Consider the following 18,230-nt stretch of genomic DNA (forward strand, 5'->3'; position numbering starts at 1 on the left):
GAGGAGGAGAAGCCCTGTGAGGGAGACGAGGAGTTCAACGGTGAACGTGCCAGGTTTTAGATGCCTGTGTAGCATCCAAGTGGACATCACCAATTCGCAGAATGGAATACAGGTCGGAAGCTCAGGAGAGAGATCTGATCGACCTGGACGTGTGGATTTGGGACTTGCAGTGGACGTTAACTGCATATAAAGTGTTTAGAAGGTAGCCTGGTACACAGTAAGCACTGTGTGAGGTTGACCTGTCACTAACGGTCACTGGAGTAGAGGAGACAGGTGTCGATGAAACCAATACAAACGTACAACTGTGCTGAGCTGATGCAGAGAAATACATGATGTCAGGAAGCCTGTAACAGGGGAGTCTGACATCATCAGGAGAGTCGGGGAGGTCTTCCCTGAGGAAGTGACACTTGACCAGAGACCTGAAGGATGAATAGAAGACATTAGGTAACAAGGGGAAGAATGAACGTTCCAGGCAGAGGGAACAGCATGTGCCAAGGATTGCAGGCACATGTAAGAAGTTAACTCTCATTATGGCTGAGGAACACCAGGGAAGCCTGTGCCTCAGGAAGGGCCTGTCACCTCTCTGGGAAAATAGACCAAGCAATTTACAAGGTCCTCCTTTTACTTAGTCTCACATTCTGGAGTTTGGCGATTCTCTTCTTCTTTTTTTAATTTTTTTTTTATTTTCAAGATAATACTGGTGGTGACATGTTCAGAGAAACTCCTCTAATAATCAACTGTAGAAATGATCCCTGAAAATATAGTCTTTGTGACGCTTTTAACTTCTCATTTTTGTAAACAGAATTCTGTAGAAAAATTGCAAGAAGAGAATAATGAACTCCTATAAATCTCCACTAGGATTCACCAATTATTAAAATCTTGCCATATTTGCTTTCTCTATCATCCACCTACCTATTAATCAATACATTGTATATACATATAGAATATCTATACCTAATTATAATACATATTATTGCCAAGCCATGTAAGAGTAAGTTACAGACAACACAACCTTCATCCTTAAACACTTTAGCACTCATTTCCTAAGAATGACAGCATTCTCTTTCATGACCATAGTACAATGATCAAATTCAGGACTGGGTCTGCAATCCAGAGTCCTGTGCTCTCCTTAGGTGTCAAGGGCCTTCAACAGCAAACCTATACTGAGCACCTGTTGTGTGCAAGGTGCCATCCTCTGTACTGAGTGTTCAGACTGGTATGAGAAGCAAATCAATAGGCAGGTATCTACACTGAAACTTAGAAAGAGCAATGACAGATACAAACAGGAGTGCCAGGGGAATGTAGAGAAAGGAAATCTGGGCAGGGACATCTAGCTGTCTATCCCATATCCAGCTTCCTCTTCTTCCTCACTAACTGGGCCTTTGTACTACTAGGGTTTCCAATGTACCCAACTCAAAAACTACATTCTCCAATTCCTCTTTTGAGAGAACAAATATGTATAAGCAGAAGTCATTGGTTAGAGCTTCTGAGAAAACTTATTAAAACAGCCTAGCCTCCTGGGAGGCACACACTTTGGCTCTTGACCCTTCTTCCTTCCTGCTGCTAGGAGTATCATTGTGATAACTAGAGCTGCAGCAGCCATCTTGCAGCCATGAGGAGGTATTAAATAGGGAAGTGAATGTTAGGAATGATGGAGCAGAAAGACACAAGGATCCTGGGTCATTGGTGATAAAGTGGAACCACCATACCAACCCTGAATTGCCTACTCCAAACTCTTTAAGAGGGAGGAATTAACTATCTCATTTAAGCCATTAATGGGGGTGTCTGTTACATATTATAGCTGCATGTAGTCCTAACTAATAAATCACCTGATACACTCTTGGAGATCCAGGGACAATATGCTGCAGATTATGAAGAATAAGTAGGAAAGAATTGGGTAAAAGCGTAGGAGGAGGCCCCAGAGTACAGATTTTAGCTTAAGAGTAGCAGAGGCCACTGAAAAGATTTGAGGAGAGTCTCGGTATTGAATTTCAGTTTTAGGAAGCAATTTAGGTTTTGATAGCTACACTTAAAGGAGGGGAAAGAATGAAGTCAGGAAAACTAGTAAGAGAGTTGATGTGACAATCTCTGCAACGAATGAAATGATCCTGAAATAATGCAATACAACAGTGCTAAAAAAAAAGCAAGTGCTCACTCTCAGCAAGACTTGGGGTCCCATCTGGGCTTTGTTACTTATTAGCTATATGACCCTGAGCAGATGACTTCTCAATGCCTCAGTCCCTTCCTATCTCCATGAGATTGTTAAGAGAATTCAATGAGGCCATGCATGCACAATGCTTAGAGAAGTACCTGGCACCCACTAAATTGTTGCTGAGTCTGTGGCAGTGAAAGACAGATTCTAGGCAATAATGTAGAATAAGATGGAATCAACAGAATGCTGACACCAGTTGGATGGTAGGAGGGGTGAGTAAGAGAGAGAAAGGAATTAAAAAGACTTCTGTGGAAGAACCAATCTGGGGATACAGACAATGATTCCAGTTTCGGATCTGCAGAGTTGGTGCTCTCTCTGGCTGTCCACATGGAGATGACCAGTGTTCACCCGCGTGGGTAGGCGTGGAGCCAGGCAAGGATCTGAGCTGGAGCCGGGATGGGGGATGAGATCACAGCCCACAGGTGAGTGGGTAGAATGAAAAGAGAAGAAGGCCAAGAGGGAGGAGCCCTGTGGCTGGTGCCGGAGGACAAAAAGGAGTCATCAAGGAAACTGAAGAGGACTGGGTTCAAGGTCATAGGAGAAGCAGAGGGAGCGTCCCAGAAAATTCAAGGGAGAGAAAATTTGCAGAAAGAAGCGTCAGTAGTCCTAAGTGTGGCAGAGTTATCAAACAAGGTCTGAGAATTGGGCTTGGGGTTGAGCAGCAGAGAAGTCACTGGGGCCCCAGGGTTGTTAACTGAGGGTCAGCGGGGCCATCAGAACTCAGGGCGATGATGGGGCTGGAAGGCAGAGTGTGGTCAGTGGAGCTGTAAAGGAGAGTTAACAATCAGGGAGAGGGTTTGCGTGAAGGTGAAGAAAGAGTTATGCTGCAGTAGGAACTAATAAAGAGAAGAAAAATGCAAGGAAAGTAAGATGCTGGAAGGAGCCTTAGGAAGATGTGAAGTGCGGGCTTGATGGCCGTGAGAGGACCCAAAGCTGGGCCAGGGTCTTTGCCCCATGCCCAGAGGGTGGAAAATGGCCCACTGCGGGGCTGGGAAGCCAGAATGCCCTGCAGGGATGGGCTGGGAGATTGTGAGGAGAATCTCCAGTCTGAGCTTCTGTGGACAGAGGAGGGCAGAGAGAGAGGGGTGCAGGGAGACAGAGAAGAAAGTGGACACTAGTCACCTGAACTTCCCCTGTGGGAGGACCGGTGCCACCAGCCCCTTGACAAGCATCCTCCCTGGGACCCTGTTCCGCCCCGGGAGCACCTGAGATTCAGGGGCTCGAGGACGGCCTGGGGCCCGGATGCCTGTGTGAGCCCACGGTGGCACCTTCATCGCCGAGCTCCACTGTGCGAGGGACAAGACAGTGGAGCTGCCAGAGAAGACACGGGGATGCGGCCCGAGACGGAGGATGGACTGAAGTGATTTCCAAGGCAGATGCGTTAGAGGGGCCGGGCTTGAGCAGCGGAGTCGGACACCGGGGAGGGAATCGCCGCGGGAAGCAGCCCACAGGCCCCGCCCCAGCCCTGAGGTTCCTGGCGGCGAAGCAGCTCCCGCGGCGCCCAAGGCCTGCGAGCGCACCCGGGAGGGGGCAGCAGCGCCCCGCGAAAGCCGAGCTCCCAGGCCGGCGGGCTGTGGAGGAAAGCCGCTGCTTCCCGCAGGTGGACGGGGGCAACCGTGGACCGAGCCAGGCCGGGGCAGCGCCCCTCGGCACCCCCAGACGCCCCCCGCCGGCCGGCCCGCTGCCTCTGCTGCGCCCGCACGGGCCTGAGCATTCCTCCTGGGCCTCTGCCCCTTGAGGGCAACCTCCCGAAGCTGTGCCCCTGACTGTGTGCAGAGCGCTCAGTAATCAGGGTCACTAGTGTCCACCTTCTTCTGCATCTCTCCCCCAGCTCTCTCTGCCCCGCTCTGTCCACGGAAGCTCAGACTGGAGATTCTCCCCACAATCTCCCAGCCCATCCCTGCAGGGCACTCCGGCTTCCCAGCCCCGCGGTGGGCCATTTTCCACCTTCCGGGAGTGGGGCAAAGACCCTGGCCCAGCTTTGGGTCCTCTCACGGACATCAAGTCTTCACTTCTCATCTTCCTAAGGCTCCTTCCTGCATCTTACTTCCCTTCCGTTTTCTTCTCCTTATTAGCGCCCACTACTGCGTAGCTCCCTCCTCCCCTCCCGCGGGGCCAGCCCCAGTCCTGGTTCCCACCTTATGAAGCAGAGACCCCACCTCTTGCTTGGGCCACTGTCCACCAGGCCCTGCTGTACTGTGTGATGTGAGCCAGGTGGCCTGCAGCTCTGCCAGGAAGGCCCGTGCAGAGCCCACCTTGTAAGAGGGGCCTGGGCTGGTCTTCACAGGCTTGCTGGCTACTCGCCAGGCGCGGTGATGTCCTGAGGCTCAGAGTAGCCAGTTGCACAAATATAACTCACACCACATATCAGATGTGAAAGGTAAACAGAGTAGCATTATTTTGCTTAGAACTAATCTGGTCTTTTTCCTCTGAGCCACACCCACTAGTTAGTGGGATGGGGAGGAAAAACTAAATGTCAATCCAGTTAAACTTTGAGCTGATATTTCAAACCCTTCGGATAATGTTTGGCCTTCAGGAAAAACACTCTGTGTCTTTGATAGCCGCGGCTCCCTCTGTCTCCCCACACTAGAGGCCCCAGAGTATGGGGCGAGGGGGGCTTTCTCCCCTCATGGCACCAGGGGCAGTGAGTTCTTCATTCTCATGAAGGCCCCTGGATGTGTGCTGCCCACTGGTCTTCAGGGAGCCTTTTTTTTTTTTTTTCCGGTTGGGTCATATTTGACCTCCTGGCCCCCAGTACTCAAGGTGTTACCCATTCTTCCAGCCCAGGTAGTGCTCCCAGCGACGATTTGGTGTCTCGGTCTCAGTTGGGCTGCAGGCCCAGCTCTCTCCACTCTGTTAGCTGAGAGGTCACCTTGTCTCCAAACAGAAGGCCCCCTCGGTGGGCCCATTGGCTCCCAGCTCTGCATCTGCCCCCCCATGAGACTGAGGGTGGTTCAGGGAAGCTGAACTTCAGGCCTCACTCATGCTGACCATGCAGAGCTCCTTTTCTGTGACTGTTCCCTGGGTTCTAATGGGGCGGCATATGCAGTGGCTTCCTCCCAAGGTCCCAAGGGTGACACTAACTTCTCTAACACCCTCCCTCTGTAGGCCCAGAGGTGGGGACAGGCAGGGCGTTTCTGCTGATGGCCTGGGTCTTCTCAGTCTGTTTACTTCCTCCTCTTTTTTTAAGATTCTCAGGTAGAGAGAAAGGGTGGGCTCTTCTAATACTTCTGTCCCCTCCTTTCTGACTCCCACGAGGCCTAAATGACTGGCGTTGGCATCTTACTGTGTATATGGGAGAACTCCAAGCTTCAGGCTTGCTTTCTTTCTTTTTTTTCCTTTCAGCTATACATATACATATCTTCATTCTTTTTTAGATCATTTTCTCCTATAGGTTATCACAGAATACTGAATAGAATCCCCTGCGCTATACAGTAGGTCCTTGGTGGTTATCTATCTTATATGTAGTAGGCTTTCTCCTGATGTACTAAGAGAGGAAGAAGAATCTGGAAAATCCCTTCTTGAGATAATGGTCTGGTTCTTAAGCCTGGAACTTTCTGCCTAATCCTATTCTGAATGACCAAAGACCCAGTACCTGGGTCTCTCTCTGGAATTCCTTCTGTAATCAGTAAGAATCTGCACACAGATTTCCCTCCCCACCCCTACGTCCTCTCCCCCCCTCCCCCTCCCCCCTCCTTACTGCACACACAGTCCTCCCTCCTCCTATAAGCAAATGGATATCTAGGGTGAAACCGGGAGAGTGGGAAACAGAAGAGAAACGCCATGTTACTGCCTTAAAATGGTATCCCTCTTCCCCTCTCTTGTAGCCTAAAGAACTCTGCTCTCATTGGGTCTCAATTACTTAGCTTTTCTCTTGCTCTTACTGTCCTGTTAAACCCCCAGGTCTCTGTCCCTTCTGCTCACTTCCCCGAAGGGGCTTGTCGGCAGCAGCTCTCCTCCCAGATACCAGCTGGAGGTGCTTTAGTTTCCTATCTGCCCTCATCACCCAGAAGCATGCCCCAGTTCCCCCTGCAGCCTCACCTACCGTCCTGCACCTGTAGGCAAAGCCCAGAGCTCGGCAGACTTACCATTTGCATGTTACCATTCCTCAGGTGCACAGGATGCACTTTCCCATCTCCGTGCCATTGCACGTGCTGGGCCCCCTGCCCTAGCCGTCCATCATCTAGCCCTTTGCCAAGGCTCATCTCAATATCATTTCCTGTGTGAAGTCTTTCCTGACTCTGCTAAGTCAGTGCGAGAGTTCTGCCTCCTCTGAGGGCCTGAACCGCTTCGAACCCCTCGTGTCCTGCCCTGTATTTATAGCTAAGTTTCTATTTCTCTCCCAACTACACTGAAATCTCTCCGAAGGCAGGAACTGTCTGTCACTCCGTCATGTATCTTCCACGGGGCTCTGGGTTAAATTAAATGGAACATGATTATTGACAGGAATAGCCCTAGACCAAATTTTAAAGTAGGTCCAAAGCGTATCAACTCACACAAATAATTTAATTTCTTTAATCTCGGTTTCCTCGTGTGTTAAATAATTGAGTTGGTTTCCATGGTGTCTTAAATCATTTTCATCTCCGACAAGCTGTAATTCTGCCCATGCTCTCCTGTGACCACTGTGTGAGTGTAAGGGTGCTCATGGTGGGGGGGCGGGCAGGGATTACTGCCTGGGGAGGCCAGTGGAGCACCGTAAGAGCACAGGTTTTAGATTAGGACAAACCTGGGTCTAAATCCAGGCTCAGGCGCTCGGCTGCTGGGTGACCTCGGGTGGGCCGGCTTCTCTGAGTTCAATGGAAAATGCGAAGGACCACTCATCCCCTCAGTGCTGAGTGCCGCGTTGGGCTGGCAGCTGGGAATATGGAGTAAATACAACACATCCCCTCTCTGCAGGAGGCATGAGTCCATTAGAAGGAGCAAATCCTGAAAACCAGTAAACGTAATCAAGTGTAGAAGTTCTCCACAGGAAAATGTCCAGGACACAGCAGGGGCACAAAGGAGGGAGAGATAGATAAGCAGATTCCAGGGATGATCAGGCTGGGAGTGGGGGCAAGGAAAGCTCCCCTGAAGACGTGAGACAGAAGGGAACGCTCCTGGACCTTCTGGGTGGAGGGAGAGAAGCAAGGGGGGCCAGATCCCTTACTGTCATCGTGAGCCTTCTCTGACCCAGATTAGTGAGGCCTAGGAAGCTTGGATCCCGAGTGCATTTCCCGGGTCACAGCTGACATTTAGACCACTAGGCTGGGCCCGGATCCTACTGGTCTCACTCCAAGCCCCAGTCCCTTTCTCTGTGGTCGATGAGTCATTCCCAGTACCTGAGGTGACCTCTGAGCCGCTGCTTCTCCTCAGTGACCTTTGCCCAGCTAATCTCTTTCAGGGAAGAGCAGTGCCTGAGAAAAGGCAACTAGTTCCATAAGAAGTGACCCCTCCTTAAACTGCGCCCTTTACTGGGTCCAGGGCAGATGCTTTCTGCACGGAATACACAGGAGTTTCTACCAGGGGACAGTCTGCTCAACAGCACTAGCCTGACGAAGCTGTTCAAACGCCGTGCATTTTGACACTTGGCAGAATTAGCAAAGCACCTCTGCCCTCGGAGGGTGGGAAAGTTTCCAGAATTAGTCTGCCTGCAGAAAGGGAGGTCGAGCAAACAGGCATATTGTTTTCTCATAGCTGTCTCTCTTGGTAATGTTGGGTTCGGCCAGCCGTGCATTTTTGGAGTGTTACACAGGCTTACGTTTAGCCTTCATCAGAGAACAATTAGGGTGAGTGTGGGGAGAAGCCAAAGGGTCAGGGACAACAGATGGGCCTCCACTTAAGCAGTTTAGAAGTTCGGTTGCCCCAAGGGAAGAAGACCCATTTTGCCTGGAGGAGCTAGGAGTTGGGTAGAAAGAGGCAGAATGGAAAGAAGGCAGAGGGCCTCTCCTTTCTGAAATACCCCTTTGGGACAAGTCTCTGGATCTCAGGCGGTTGATTTAGTTTTCCATAAAGAAGCATCGGCAGCCCTGGCAGATCAAGAAGCCAGAGGCCTGGTGCCATACTAAAATAGCAGCATCGCTGCGTTTTCCAGCTGACGGATTACTCCTTGGTGAGCCAGATACATTTGGAACATCATTTGGAAGCAAAACCACATTTTTTTTCCAAAAAGAAAAAATTTAGAGGAAACTTTGCATGCAGTGAAGTCAGAGCTTAACTCTTAAGGGGAAGCAGTACAGCGACAGCCATTGGACCTTTGCTGACGGAACCCATGCTTCTGGGTGCAGGATGAGTTTCCCTTTGGTGAAAGGTCAGCTGAGGTGCCTGTGAGGGGCAGAGGGCACTGTCTTCCGGAAGGAGTGGTGGACAGAATGAAAGTGCTAGTAAGTTGGTAGAAAAGTACAAAATGCAGAAAGAATATTGTGTGACTTAGCCTTTGCTGAGTAACATTCCATCCCCAAACTCAGTGGTTGGAAACAACCACCATGTTATTTATGCATGGTTCTGGAGGTCAGCAGTTTGGTTAGGCTCAGCAGTATGGTTCTTCTAGTCATCTCACCTGGGGTCATCTGGCTGCTACCATCTGGCAGCTCATAATGGGGTTGGGTAGTCTAAGATGGCCTTCCTCACTTATCTAGGCATGGATGAGGCCTCTTAGCTGGGCTGCATGTCTCCAGAAACCAACCTTGGCTTCTCCACACGGTGGCTAGGTTCCAAAAGCAGCAGGAGAGAGGGAAAGACTCAACTCACAATCACTTTCCAGTCTCCGCTTGTGTTACATTTGCTGTCCCATTAGCAAAAGCAAGTCGCATGGCCAAGCTCTGAGTCCATGTGGGAGGAGACGACACCAGGGTGTGGATACAGGGAGGGACCCCTGGCTCCACTGGGAGCCATTACTGTAACTGTCTACCCTCAAGAAGGAAGTAAATCCGAAATGGAATCGAACACCCTAACCTCAGTGGGATGCAAACCGTGCGAGTCAGAGTCCAGATGAGCTCAAGCTGAGGGAAGAAAGACCAGAGAATGATCTTGTTGGGTTTTTGGAGCAAGCCTGCTATTTCCTGGGGATGTTGGAGTAGGAAGACGCTTGTCTTAGTAAGAATCGAATAACTCAAGTAAGGGTCATTTTTAGCATCTCATAAAATTTTATAACATCCTCTTCCTCCATATTTACATATATATCCAAGTAGATACAACTTGAGATTCCTTAGCCTTCCCCAGCCTATGGGAAAGATGGCGGTGTAGCTATAGACTCTAAGCAGGAAAACAGACACGACGCTTTTAGTTTCCACAGCGAATGGAATTGGTTATACTCATGATGAAGGAGGAGAGAGCCAAACAAGGGTCCATGAGGCACCCTGGGGATGAGCAACAGCAGGGGGGCTTAGAATCTCATAAATATAACTCAGCTGGTGTCTTCCGGCAGCCCCTCCTCAAACTCACATCTCTGGGACCAGGTCAGGCAACAATGTCCAAGGCTGATTCTCCCGTCCCCACTTAGGAACACCTGACAAAACTGTCCCCTTATTCTCCTTCTACCCAAATATCTTCCCACAAACCCACTCCTGGAAGTTCACCCACTTCTTTACCAGACACAGCCAGTCTTACATGGATGAATTCAGATAGGTTCAGGCCGGGACTACACCCGCGCACACACACCTGCACACACACGCACGGCGCTGCTCACCCTGTACTACCCCAGCCTCTGCAAGGGTGCTCGAGGAATAATAGAAGTATCTTTGGGCTTCCCTGGTGGCACAGTGGTTGAGAGTCCGCCTGCCGATGCAGGGGACACGGGTTCGTGCCCCGGTCCTGGAAGATCCCACATGCCGCGAAGTGGCTGGGCCCGTGAGCCATGGCCGCTGGGCCTGCACGTCCAGCGTTAATGTGTCATATACCCTATACTTCATTTCTTTACTCATGTGACAACCCTGCAAGGAGGCCCTGTTTTCATTTCCAAGTAAGAAAATTGCTGGACGCAGAGCTTTTGTCTCTGGCCCCAGCTTGCACAGCAAATAAGCAATAAGGTCAGGATGGTGAGTCAGGTCCATCTAACACCAAAGCCCATGCCCTTCTCCTACCATGTTGCCTCTCAACATATATAAATGACATTTTATTCCTGTCTTGGCACCATGTTTTAATTTCCCTAAGAGACTGGGACAAGTGGTTATTTATTTCCAAGGTTCCTAGTACCTTTGAGGACCAAAGAGTGCCACTTCATGTTGAGCGGCGCTAAAAATCATCGCAACCAGTGTGCTATTTTATGCTCCTGTATGGTCTTCCAAGGACGGCTGTTGTTGTAAGATGAGCGTGCTGGAGGATTGACCCTGGAGGTGATATAGCCCAGGATCTGGAGGCCACTTAGCATTGTGGTTGAGAACACAAACTTTGGCACTGGCCACAGCCTTGGGAAAGGAATTTTCCATGGGCATGCAAAGCTGTGTCGTAGCTGGGAGTTTGGGTGATGTCAACATGAGACTCAGCCCAGGCAGGCCAACCCTGTAGAATCTTAGCAGCAATATGGATCTGAAGACTGGGGGCGGGGGGCAGGCAGGGGTGGACACAAATGTTCAAACTATAGCACATACTATCACAACGCAGAGTAGAAACCAAAGTCTTCACCATAACCCTCAGCCCTCCACACGTGGCTCTGCACCTGGACTTGTCTCCTGCTTTCCTCCCAGCTTACTCTATGCTTACATTGGCCTTGCTGTCGACTAGCCCTCAAATGCTATGCTTCTACCCCAGGACCTTTGAACTTGCTAATTTCTCTGCTTGGAATGTTCTTTCCAGAGATATCTGCCCTTTCAACTCTTTCTGGTGTTTGTTCAAATACGAGGCCTTCCCTGACTACCCCAGTGAAAAGTGCAGCCTAGTCCCCCGCACTGCCTGTTTCTCTTGCTTGCCTTATGTTTCTCTGTAAAATCTACTCTACCATTTACCTAATTACTTTTGTACTGTGGGCCTCACCCCATGAGACCCCTGAGGACAGAGATTTTTTTAATCCTTTTCTGTCCACTGCTATCCACCCAGTGCCAAGAACAGTGTCCGACACATAATATTTGTCGAATGAATTCATCTGGGATCTAGCATCTGAGAAACAGTCTCGCCCACGCGCCATGAGAAAGCAGAGCATGATGGTGAAGAGCACAGGCCACCTCTTTGCTTCCATTGTTTGTGCATCACACAGTAATCCAGCTGTTCCCAGCTGTCACAGGACGCAACAGTGAGCTACTTGAGGGTGAAGGCTGTGTTTTATCATTCTCACACTGTTTTCTCCAGCTTTACCAAGGTATGATTGACAAATAAAATTGTAATAGATTTAAAGTGTACCATGTGATGACTTTAAACATATACCACTTCTTACCTCACAGCACAGCGCCTGGAGCCTAGGAGTTGCTCATTAAATATTTGTTGAATTTATTAAAAAGCAAAAAAAAAAAAAAAAAAAAAGAGCTGAACATAGGATCTGGAAGCACCCATGACCAGCTTTATCTGTTTCCCACTTTTGCCTTGGGACAGCTGTATACGAAATTTGTTCATTTATTTACTTAACTCAGTCAACAAATGCAGCTTTGCAAAATCATGGGATTGCTATTATTATAAACAGTGTTCTTGAGAAATGCAAAGGCTGATTCCACTCGTGCTTTCCCTAGAAGTGTTTTTCTTCCAAACAGAAACCTCAGTGCCCCCATCCAATCAGCACAGATCTCAAAGGCTCTATGTCTGGCCAAGCACAGGGCATTTTTTGCTCTCCAGTCCCTGCTCCAGAATTTTGGAGAGCATTTCCCTGCCGAAAGCCCTTCCCACCCCTTAAGTGCATTGACGGCCGCTCACCACCATAGCAGATGTGTGGTCACAGGCAATTAAGTGGGTACAGGCTGTTAGCGGACAGACAGCATAAAGTATGCACGAGTGAGCCAACAAGCAAACAGTGGAAACCAGAGTGGTGAGATGGCTGTGTCCGCCCAGCCACTTGGAGAAGAGGGAACTTGCTTGCTTTCTTCACTTCCCAGCACTTCCTCATTGCAGCGCTAACCGTCCCACTGGCCATAATCCTTGTTTGATACGTGAGATTCCAAGAGATGGAGAGATTTGCCCATCCTGCCCGTGGGTCAGGGCACCGGCCCTCACAGTCACTCCTGCCGTCTTTTCAGTTGTCCGCTCCTGAGTGTGGCTACGTTCTGGGAAGTTCGGTAACGGTAGATATTTTAGGTGAAACCTCCCATTTGGATTGAGAGCAGTTGACTACCGTATTTCAAGTCTCTGTCTGGAAGAAAAAAATGCTTTCAGAGGAAAATGAAACTTCTATCTCCATACCAGCTCATTCCTCATCCCAGAGAGGCCTATTCCAACCGTGGTTTGGGTCTGTGTTCGGTTCTTTCCAGTTCCTTCTGCATGGTCCTATTTTGTACAGACAGTATGTGGTAGTAGTTACGATGATCTAAGTAAAAAGGATGGAAACTTACATACAACAACACATGTGATCTCAAATGCATTATTCTAGGTCAGAGGTCCTCAACCAGGGGTGATTTTGACCCCCAGGGGACATCTGGCAATATCTGAAGACATTTTTGTTTGTGACAGTCTAGGAGGGAGATGCTGTTGGCATCTAGTGGGTGGAGGCCAGGGACGCTACTAAACATCCTACAGTGCCCAGGACAGCCCCACAGCAAAGTGTGATCTGGCCCCAGTGTCAACAGTGTTGAGGTGGAGAAAGCCTGTGCAAAGTGACAGAAGCAGACTCCAAGGGCTCCCTACTGTATAATTCCATTTATACGACATTTTGGAAAAGGCAAAACTGTAGGGAAAAAGAATACATCAGAGGCTGCCAGGAGCTGGGGTTGAGGAAAGGGGATTGACGTCTAAGGGGCACAAGGGAATCTGGGGGAGGACGGAAATGCTTTCTATCTTTTTTTTTTTAATAGTTCAGGTCTTTTAATTTTCTTTACCCCCATCATGCCATGAATTCATAGGGAATGGGCTCCAGCAGTTCAGGCTCCTTTCCACTGGTTCTCACGACGTGTGCTTCTCTGGATGGAGCAGGCTGGCGCTTCAGCTGAACCCAGGTACCTTTCTCTTTGGCTTCCTTCTTTTCCTGATCATTTTCCTTCACCCGTTTCAGGAAGCTATCTCAGCTGTCAGAGTGCTTAATATGCTCGATACGCACATTAATACTCTTGGCAAGAATCTTGCCCTTACCCTGTTTGTTTACAATGATGCCAACAGCATGCTGGGTAACACTGTAGACTCTTCCAGTTTTGCCATGGTAACATTTGTGGGGCATTCCTTTTTGAATAGTGCCCATTCCCTTGATATCTACAATATCACCTTTTTTGTAGATTCACATGTATGTGGCCAAAGGAACAACTCCATGTTTTCTAAAAGGCCTAGAGAACATGTAGTGGGTGCCCCTCCTCTTTCCATTTGTGTTGGTCATTTTGGTGAATTACGGGAAGATGGCAGTTCCGGCCGAAAGGCTGCTTTCTATCTTGATTGTGGTGGTGGTTATACACATGTATGTGTTTGTCAAAACACACAGGACTGTACACTAAAAAGGGTAAATTTGACCTCTGTAAATTACACCTGAAACAAACAAACAAAAAACTCAGCTCTATTTGAACCAAAGCCATTCTGGAGAAGAAAGTACGGGGGGAAACTGGCTACCAAAAAAATGAGAAACAGAGGTCTAAGGGGTAGAAACACAGAGGGACAGGTTTTTTGTTTGTCATTTATAACTAAATTATTGACTTCTCAGCAAATGACACCTTATCGAAAGTTACTTTGTAGTTATTGACCAAAAATTCTATAAAACAGCTTTATTGTGGTATAATTATCATGCAATGAGCTTTACAAATTTAAAGTGTATAATTTGGTAAGTTTTGACTTGTGTGTGTATATATATATATATATATATATATATATACCAGTTAAACGATTATTGCAATCACAATGAAAATATCCATCATCCCCCATATCTCCTATTGTCCCTTTATAATCGTTCCCTCCCTGAAAAATTATAACAGTACTTGTCTCATAGGGTTATTGGGAAAATTTAAATGAGATCTGAGCATAGAGAGGGCCTGTTGTATACCTTGCTTGCTTTCTTTAGTAAGAGGAAGCTATTGTACAGTGGAAAAAACCTAATGGCAGAATAACTGTATTCCATGCCCGGATTTACTGCCTATTCTTGGTATTGGGCCAGAACAGAGGTGAAGGTTGCATAAATGAATAATCAATGCAAATGTGCTCAATAAATGCTTCTTGAAGGAATGAACAGATGAATTAATGAATGAATGCACCAGATCTGTGTGCTTAAAACTCTAGCTTTAGAGACAAGAACAGCACAGTGAAAGAAACGGAGACCAAAGACATTACATAATCACATGGCACTAAATACAAGTGCATTTTAAACTTATACAGGTCTTAAATCAAATGTGTATTCTTCCCCACAAAACACACTCTTCTCCCTGAAATCCTTAAGTTAGTGGTTGTTCCCACTGTCCACTCGGTCCCCCAAGCCAGAAGGCTCGGATGCATCCCCAGCTTCCCATGATCCCTCAGCTTCACACTTAATTCTATAGACATATGTCCCTGTCAATTCAGCTTCATCTCTTGACGCTCCCACCTCCTCATCTCCGTGGCAAGTTCCAGCTCTCATCAAATCTGATAGAGAGGCTACTGTAGGAGCCTCTTCCTTAGCTTTCACCTCCTCAGAGCCTTTTCAGCTTCTGAAAGCTAAAACTTTCCTAAAATACCTTGGTTCTTGCCTGCTTCAAACCTCTGTTAACTTTCCATTACACCTGATGTAAAGTCCCACCTCCTTAGGTACAAAACTTCATTAACTGGACTAAATTTAGCTGGTCAGTCTCTAACCCACATCTAAAGTTTTGGTCATACCTATGCGTTCACCATTCTCCAGAAACATCTCAGTTATCTCTCTCCCCACATCCTCTTTCTTGTTAATTTTTTAAAATTGTGATAAAATAGACATATCATGAAATTTACCATTTTAGCCATTTTTAGGTGTACAGTTTAGTAACATTACGTACATTCCTATTGTTGTGCAAACATCACCACCATCCATCTCCAGAACTTTTCCATCATCACAAACTGAAACTCTGAACCTCTTAAACAACAAATCCTCATTCTCCCTTCCTGCAGCCCCTGGCAACCACCATTCTACGTTCTGACTCTATGAATTTGACTACTCTAGGTACTTTATATAAATGGAATCCTACAGAATTTGTCTTTTTGTGTCTGGCTTTTTTCACTTAGCATAATGTCTTCAAGTTTCATCCATGTTGTAACATGTGTCAGAATTTCGTTCCTTCTTAAGGCTGAAAATATTCCATTGTCTGTATATGCCACATTCTGTTTATTCATTCATTATCAGTGGACATTGGGTTGTGTCCATCTTTTAGCAATTTTGAGTAATGCTGCTCTGAGCATTGGTGTACAAGTATCTGTTCAAGTCCCTGCTTCCAGTTCTTGTTCTCCCCATGTCTTTTAATGTTACATGTTCCTTTGGTCTAGAGAGCCAGCCCAGAGGCATCTTCTGCACCTCTTTCTGGAGAACTCATATTCATCCATCAACACCCATTTCAAAAGTTCCTTTCCTGGTTTAATCAAGAAGAGTTGGCCATGCACTCCTCGACACTCCCTCAGCCACAGAGACTATGCTCTCTTATAGTTCTTCCTTCGTTGAGTCGCAATATTTTTGTGTCATTGTCTTCCTTGCCTTACTAAACTATACTTTAGTAAAAAGGGAGCTTACGTTGCTCACCTTTCTCCTCCATATATCATGCTCAGCCCACTGTCAGAGCTACATAAATATTTAAGAACAAATATTTTAAGGACTGCCTCTGGGTTCTTCAGGCCCAACTTCTGTGGATACTCAAGAAATATTAGTCACTGTTGACTTTTAGTGTCCATTTGCTCCAGGAAAAGATCCAACATAAAGATCTGACCTTAGAAGGACTTTCTGGCTGCCACAGGGTCCTCACGTCCTTGGGGTCTCTGAGGAGGTGACACACCATGCCTAAACACTCTGAAATGCAACCTCCTTTGACCCTATAACTCATCTACCTACATGGCCCTGATGGGACGGCTCAAATCAGCTAAACTTTCCTTTACACCTTCAACCTTGCAACTCATACCTTTTCACTTGTGCTCAAGGCTGAGGACCTGGGAAGAGTTGAAGGGAGCTCTCAACTTCAGAATTAAAAAGCATTTTCTCAGCTCTTTGAAGAACCACTCTTCTCCCATAAGCAAAGAATATAGTAGTCGTAGGAGAGCCATGGGAAACCTAAACGACAGCTCTTAGCTCTCCAGCCACCCTCCACTTCCCCTTTTCCTGGCTCTACCCCCCCCTCCCCGTCAGCTCTACCTTTCCTTCCCAAATATCCTAGTGTGCACTCTTGGCCTATTCCTTGCCTATGATCTTGACTCTCAGAAAGGAGACAGCATCGCACCTGTGTTGAGTGATGATGTGTCCAACACATCACAGTACATGGCATTCACTTCTTCATCCGTTCGTTCATTTCCTTAGCCTTTTGTCTCCATGGTGGAGGAATCTACACATCTGCTCACCTGTGAGAAGGGGGAGCGTAAGGACACACTGCCTCCCTAACCAGGGAAGCACAGGCAAGCATGTGTGTATCCACCTTTGAAGAAAGTTCATTCATTCCAAATAAAGTTCAAGGGCTATAGACCAGCCCAATTCTGGTCCAGAGTGTGTTGAGGAGTTTTGAGTGGGCTCCTTGGATAACTTAACTCCTCTCCATGTCATATTAACATTTAAAATATTGGGACAACCCCACAGTCACCCTCCAGCCCTCAAAGAGTACCTAAGAAGTTCTCCCTTGGGTCCTATCTCAACTCCTTTTGAGCCCCTTTGCTTTTAGCTTCCTCTTCCCACCCTTCCCACTCACTCCACTATGTGCCCCTCCTTAGGTGTCAGCCACTATCCACTTCACCAGCCCAATGTCTTCTCAGGGGATAGAGGGGACTTGAGGTCTTGCAGGTGGAGGAGGAGGAATAAAATTTTAAGATGGAAGTCTGTTCTGACATTGGGATGCCTTAAAGAACGTGCCAGGTGTGTCTCGTAGTATACAAGTAAATTGGCTAGCAGAGTCTCAGCACCTATGTGTGGCATACAGGGTCTCCTTGAGTTGCATTACAGCAATGTTCAATTCCCTTGGATGCAACAACTCCAGAAAGTAGGTGGGAAGAGGGGGAAGAGGTGAAGAAAAACCCATACCCTCCACAGTGAAGATGAAGTAGAGGGAGACAGGTCACCTAGGAGACCACTGCAGTAACTATGAGACTCTGAATTAAGGCAGTGGCTCTTGGCTTCAAGCCTAGATAATTGGGTGGTTGGATAAGAAAAACTAGTGTAGGTCTTAAGAAAAGATAATGACCAGTTTGGGCTATGCTGAGTTTGAGATGGCATCATCAACTCTTACCTGTTCCCTACCTACCTGTGCATACCCATCTGCTTTTGTTCCTGTTTTCTGCATTGTAGTCGGAGTGACTGTCTTGAGGGCAAACTGAAGAGATCTGATCAGGGACTTCTCTGTCCTCTTAGCTATAGTCCAAAGTCCTCAATGTGACCTTCCGTACCTTGCATGCATTGCCCCTGCCCACTCTCCAGTCTATTTCTTTACAGTCTATCTTCCCTCATAGATGGTGAGCTCCATGAGGGCAGGGAGTACATGTGCCTTGTTCTTAACTTCATCCGCAACGCCTGTCACATAGTTGGTTCTAGAAAGACAGCTTAGGAGAGAGAAAGAGAGTGGAAGAATGAATACCATCCAACTGGAGATTCTAGCAGATAGTTTGAGCCATAACTTTGGGACCATTAGTATAAAGAGAGTAGATGGAGAAATGTAAGTAAACGAATTTACACATAATGAGAATAATGGTGGCTGGGAACAAAACCTTGGGGAAACATTGACATTTCAGGTGGCCACATGAATGAGGAAGGATAAGTAACTTGAAAGGAGGCTGGCTGAGAAGGAGCTGCCAGTGACATAGGCAG

The 18,230-nt window shown here is 47.6% G+C and overlaps 1 pseudogene; it reads right to left on the minus strand.

The window, feature by feature from the left end:
• Window positions 1-13,145: 13,145 nt before the first annotated feature.
• LOC109548795 (large ribosomal subunit protein eL21-like) lies at window positions 13,146-13,721 on the minus strand (annotated as a pseudogene).
• Window positions 13,722-18,230: the final 4,509 nt, after the last annotated feature.

Source organism: Tursiops truncatus, chromosome 5 (assembly GCF_011762595.2).
Source record: "Tursiops truncatus isolate mTurTru1 chromosome 5, mTurTru1.mat.Y, whole genome shotgun sequence".
In the NCBI taxonomy this organism is placed as follows: Eukaryota; Metazoa; Chordata; class Mammalia; order Artiodactyla; family Delphinidae; genus Tursiops; species Tursiops truncatus.